This window comes from Pinus tabuliformis, chromosome X (genome assembly GCF_031772625.1).
Source record: "Pinus tabuliformis cultivar Carrire ecotype Pingquan chromosome X, CPIR1, whole genome shotgun sequence".
In the NCBI taxonomy this organism is placed as follows: Eukaryota; Viridiplantae; Streptophyta; class Pinopsida; order Pinales; family Pinaceae; genus Pinus; species Pinus tabuliformis.
The window spans coordinates 1,635,641,972-1,635,648,670 of record NC_142308.1 but is presented as its reverse complement, the minus strand read 5'-3'; positions in this window follow the sequence as shown (position 1 = coordinate 1,635,648,670).

Below are 6,699 nucleotides of genomic sequence, written 5' to 3'. Positions count from 1 at the left end.
TGAACCAGTGCATGGTGAACCAATGCACATTGATTTAACTCAATCATCACCGGAGGGCACTAAGAAATCTAAAGCTTCGAAGAGACTAAGGTTTGATGAACCTAGTGAGGAGTTTATTTTCAAACCACGAAGGCCGGTTACAAGGAAACAAGTTAGAGAAGCTGAGAAAGTGCATAAAGGAGAGAAAGTTGTAAAGATGCCCAGAACAGAGGTAATTGAAGTATTGTCCAAAACAGTGGAGGCAGTCAAGCATAAAGACAAGAACAGAAAAGTTATTATTACCCAAGGAGGAAATGTTATAGCCATAAAGAATCAAGCGGGGACAGCAAAAGATGAAATTGCCAAAGCAAAGAATGTCATTAGAGAGCGTGCAGTCAGGTATGCCAACTATCGAAGAGCTGTGTTAAAGGGTAGTAAAAACCTAGTGAGTCAAGTGGATTCAGTGGCTGATGTGTATACATGGACAGTTCCAGCTATTAAACAAGCTAAATTCATCAGTAAAATGAACATGACTCTAAGAGCTGAAAACAAAGCCCTGAGGAGGGAGATTGCAAATTTAAAAGCACAGCTAGGATAACTAGCTGCTCATTGATGGTGAGAGAGGTCATTTTCTAAATTTTGGCAAATTTTGTTAAAGCTCCATTATTTTGAAGACATATAGGTCTCTGCCACCTGTAAAGAAGATTTAAAAAATTAGAAGTTCAAGCAAAAAATTCCTTACTGCAAATACACTCTGTTTTAGCAAAAACAGCAGTTTCGTAGCGCGCTACAAAACTGTTGTAGGTGCTGTTTTTGGATGAAGACAAACAGTTTAATGGTAAGATCAGCAAATTTTTGAAGGAAACGCCTAAGGAACATAAGGGAGACCACATGAGGCTATCCTAGCCATTCAGATAATGACAAGTGTGCCTTTTTGTAAAGGTGAAATATTTTGTCTCAAGTTAAAAATTTTATAAAGGTACTTTATGACCAGTTAGGGTTTGGCAGAAGTGGCATACGAGGAGTATTGTTTTGGTTTATACACATGTCCATCAACGAAGCCTCCAACACATCTGAAATATGGTGATGCTCATAAATTTTGGGGTATTAAAGAGCTGGGAACATGTTGCTTAACTTTCGAAGGATGGTGGGAGACAAGGACCGGAAAAGCAGGGGTTTGTTCTTATGATCAATGAACCATCAGCGCATTCAGTATCCAATGCTAACCTTGTTCATTGCATCCACTTCTCAGTTATCTCGGCCAAACTAAAAAGAGACAGGTGTCCAAGAGCAAAGAAGGATCATGATACGAAGAATATAGAATTAGATATGTAGTTTAATTAGCACTCTTTGTAATTACATTCAGCACTTAATGTATTTAATGAATTAGTTAATTGGTAGATAGGGGTAATTAGTAATAGTCTTCGAGCTCTCCTCATGCTGGAGGAGGAAGCTCATAGTGGTTAAGGTTGTATCTCTATATATAGATCAGACTTTGATGTAATGGAGGTTGGATGTTTTGGAGAAGACAGTTTTTGGTTTATGTATAAACAAATTTCAGTAATGCAAATAACTGTGTTTTCTTCTCAGGATTCACAATGGATCTTCTTGTTAAAGTGTGTGATGGTATTCTTTCTGTAAGGTTCTTTTACAGTTTTGTTAATGCATAATCACTCAGAACTCATGAATCATGCTCTGACTTCCTGTATGCCTTGGCAAACTGTGGTTTCAAAGTTATGTTTGAACATATAGATGTAAAGTGCCCTGATTTCTATGAAAAGATAGTGTTTTTGTTTGCTGAGATATGAGAGACTCCATAAGCCCAATGGAAATCAATTCAATGTTGTCCAGCCAGCTTATTTTCATGTGTCTTATAAGAGTTAGCCATCTTTTCTTGTCATTAGTCAATATTCATAATCTGTGAGAGAGCCCTCTCAAACTAAGGAGGCTAAGCCTTAGTCCAAAGCCTGGTTTGAAATAGTTACACAGAATCTTGCTGATTGGCAGCCTTCAGTGCTTGATTTTGTGATAACAGGTCTAAATACCACGGACCCAAAAATAAGCTTTCCCACTTGTATGCGATTTTCTGTGCATGAAAGTGCGTGCATACGCATACGCGACTTTTGATCAGAAATCCCGCGTGTATACGCTCCTTTGTATATATGAACCTGCGTGTATAACCTACGTGTATACCCTACTTGGTATATAGTGAACCTGCGTATATACGCGACTTGGTACATAGTGAACCTGCATATAACCTGTGTGTATACCCTACTTGGTATATAGTGAACCTGCGTATATACTCTGAGCCTGCATATATATACTCTTCTTCTTCATTCTTTGTAGTCTGATCATCAATTCTTTGCTATTGACCTGCTGCACTATGATCTGTCATCTGTGTGATTTGTCATCAAGGACAACACTTGTCTCATAATGCCAACAATCTCCCCCTTTGGACTTGATGGCAAAGCTAACTTGTCACACGTAGAACTATCATCTGATTCCTTTGAGCAGTCCTGCATCCCATGCATTCAGTCACATCTGATATCTCTTCTGAAGATTCATCTAGTTATAAATAAGTGAGATGTTCTTCTATGAGTGGGTTGCCATCAAGTACAATATATGCATCATAATTCCAACACCTAGCACTTCTACGACTTCCCAAGAGTTAGCACAACTACCAGGACTCAGTTAATGGGAGGGAGAAGCTACCATAGTGGGAGCGATTTTGATGTGATTTGGTACAAGAAGAGATTCAACAGAACACTAGATATGGATCCTCATCCAAGAATGATGAGGAGGGATAATTGTGCCTTAGCTGGAAAGGTGAAGAAAGGGAAGGTGAATTCATCCCATTCCAAACCAGATTCTAGTCAGGGTGGAAAGAAGGAGGACAGATCAAAGATTAAATGTTTTCACTTTCACGAGATGGGACACTAAGACACAAAGTGTCTTGTTACACAAAATATTGTCACCATGACTTTCTGTAGTTAGTGTGAGTCTGTCACCACTCATACTGTCCTCCTTTGCAAGTCTCAAGCCTCAGCTCTTCATGTCAAGCTTTAAAAATGAGAGAAAGTCTTTGAAAATCTATAAACCTCTGGTTCCACACTTTCTCTTACCATTACTTGCGGTCCCGCACCCCTTGGTCATGTTACCTGCGGACTTGCCCGCTCTGTCTCTAAAGGAGTGGGTGCAGACCCCTGTAAAAGTAAAAAAGGCGCAAGTTTATTCTTAAAAACTCACTTTGGGTTAATTCTGGATGCTTCTAGAAGGAATCTTGACATGGTTGGTTCGCTCCTAGGTGGTTCATGCATCCCATAACTAAAGGAGCTAACCCCTTGATGAGAGGAGCTTATCCCTTTGAAGGAGGGCTCTATCCCTTTGAAGGTGGACCTAGTAACTTCCGTCCTCTGCACTATAAATTGAGGCATTGGGCTGGTTGCTGGGGGGTTGAAAGTTGAACATTTTTTAGGGTAAATGTTGTTGGAATTGAGACTTCCTAGTTAAGCTTGAGAGGAGATATTACATACCTTTTGGCTTCATTGGGAAGAGAGTGAAACTTGTCAAAGTAGAGGAGATTCTTGCTGGACCTTGGGAGGAGCTTGTACAACATCAAGGCACTAAGGTTGTAAAGTTCTTCTTTGATTAAAGTTAATACAATCAGATTCATTTTTCTCAATAAATTGTCTTCTATGGTTTATTTCATAATTTCCTTGATCATCATGATAAATATGGTTTATTATATTGGCTTTTCAGGTGTTATTTGATATGTGTGCTTGTTTGTGTTTGTAGATTCTTTACAAAGGAGTTCATTTGGATCAACGGAGCGTGGCTTCCACAAACTAGCACTGGACCCGAGGTAGGCCTAAAACATTGTTAGGTTCCCATTTTGTCTATTTTTGACTGTATATTTTGCCATTGTATTACCCTCTTCAACCCTTAGTTGGAAGCCTTTGCTAGTGTTTTGGCTTAATCACTCCAAAAGGTACAGAATAACTTTCCTCATTGCTATATGTTTAATTATTCAACACGTAATCATGCTATCTTTATAATTATTCCCTGAAGTTGATTAAAGTGTTGACTAATTGCTGAAACTGCCTAACTGGCAGGATCACATTTTGTCGTTGCTGAAACAGCGGAAACAGCGCAAACCGTGAAGCTGAAACAGCAAGAACATCATGAACCTCAAGCTGAAACAGCACGAACAGCATGCACACTTTGAGGAACAGTTGAGATTTGCGTAACAAATCTGCATCAGCAAAGGAGTCTGACCGATTACTATATTGGTCGTAATGATCATGATCCTTATGACTGTAACAATATTTTGTTATCAAGAACTGACTTTCTTATTTTTGGTACAAAAGGGTTGAGTCAGAATGTATGAAAATCTTTGTAATAGATGTCTCCTCTATAAAGAAGAGACATCTACATTAGAGAGAAGACAGGAAGGAGGGGAACAAACTGTAACACACAACTGTAGTGAAGGGATGAGACTGAATCTCTTTTTGTAATATGGTTTATTGGTATATGAATACAATTCTGTTCTGAGTATTTTATTTTAATTCCTGTGTTCTGGGGAATATTGTGAGAAGGACAGGGCCCACCTTCATCACAAGATTCACCCATCTTCTTTCTGTTGTGTGGTGTGTGTGTGATTTCTGTTTATATCACAGTTACTGCTTCTAAAGATATTTATTTTTGCTGAAACTCTGTTTTTCCTTTTAACTGATTGATGTTGCATATGAGTGCCTCACCGGTGATTAAGATTTACAGAGTGTATTGGTGAACTAGACAACAGAGGCAGGTGCTGAAAGTCCTTACTCTGAGGATAGGGTCCTGATCCTTTGTTGCAGGACAGCCATCACTTCCTTTTGCAGATTTGTTTCCTTTAAGTTATTTGTTCTTACTTCATTTCCTGCAATAGGCTGTAACTACTGTAACTGTTGTAACACAGAGTAGGGATTTAATAGATAGTATACTGTTTATACTACAGCTTTTAATACCATTAAGATTGAGTACATACAGTACGTAGTCACCTTTGGAATAATCAGACTTTCCCGGGTTGATAATTAATGTGGCACTCGACTGTTTTATTATTAAACAATTAAAGTGACCAACATTTTGGCGCCGTTGCCGGGAAGGCGACTGAAGATTTTAAGGGTATTAATATTTTTCTTTAGAAATGCAGGATGCATGAGAGGACGCAAGAAGGTTAACCATTCAGGCGGCAAAGGCAAAGGAGGAGGAAGAAAAACTTTTATTGATGATATTATTTCAAAAGTGGAGACATCCCAGAGGTTAAGCTCCCGAAGGCCACAGACCCAACACTCTTCCCAGACAGATTATCAGACAGAGGAAGTAGTGGGACCAGAGAGGGTTATAGAACCATCAGAATATAATGAGGAACCGGTGGAAGAAGACGAACGACCAGTAGAAGAACCAATAGAGGAAGTTAAGGTGGAGGAATCAGTGCAGGACATTGAAATTCCAACAGAAAACTCCGAAGACCGGGCAAGCGCATCAGGAAAACAACCAATGGAGGATAACAATGAAGGAATTTTTGGTGGAGGTCACAGAATAGAGGGAAGGGGAGAAAATTCTCTCTCCACCCTGGAATTCCCCATTGGAGATCTCCCTAGAGGAGAAACTCCTATGAAGAATATCCCACTTTTAGCATTACCCAATTTCCATGGGTTATCCACAGAAGATCCTGATGAATTCCTTTTTGAATTTGATATTTTGTTTAGAAGCTATGACTATGTTAATGCTGCTCAGAAATTGAAGTTGTTTCCAGCTACATTAAAAGGGAACGCATTAAGATGGTTCATGAGCTTGGGAGCTCATGTGATTACAACATGGGACCAGATGAAGGAGAAATTTTTGGCCAAATATCAAGATTATTGTCGAACAAGAGAAAGGAAGGAGGAATTATTCAAGATGACTCAGAAGGAGGACGAAAGTCTGGAGGACTTCGTGGAAAGGCTACAGTATAACTTACAGCGATCTGATCATCCTGATATGAGTAAGGATATTCTCAAGTCAATATTGCTAAAAGGGGTACGAGATGATTGTTTAGATATGTTGAATATGCTTGGAAAAGGAGACATATCTAAGGAATCATATGATGAGATTATCAATCTCTGTAAAAGATGTTCGAGAGGAGAAGCAAGCAGACCAAAGAGCAAAGATAGTACATACTCAAGAGTCCAGAAATCAGCAAGTGGAGGAGCAACACGGGCCGAAATAGGTAACTTACTTGAAGAATTTAAAACTAAATGTTAAGCTCTTTTGCTTCACAAATTGATACCTTGCAGGTTAAAAAGAAGCAGGCAGAAGCAGAAGCTGCTCTGGCTATTTTCTGCTCTAAATGCAGGGAAAAACATCCACTAAGGGAATGCCCCCTGGACAAGGTACCAAGTTGCACTATCTGTGAAAAGGACCATGAGACTCAACAATGCCCTTCTTTGCCAGGAATAAAAGCAGCACTGCAACCAACTGAAGAAGAAGTTGAAGCAGTGTACCTCCTCACACAGAGAAGACAATGGCAACCACGAGAACAAGGTACGAATTCTAACATGTCGTTTAATCGTTGGAATAATCATCCTCCTTTTCAAACAAATTACCCACCCTTCAACCAAATGCAGTACCCACACCTTAATCAAATGAATTTCCCACCCATGCAGCAACCAAACTCTCCTTTTGTTGATCCTACGATGT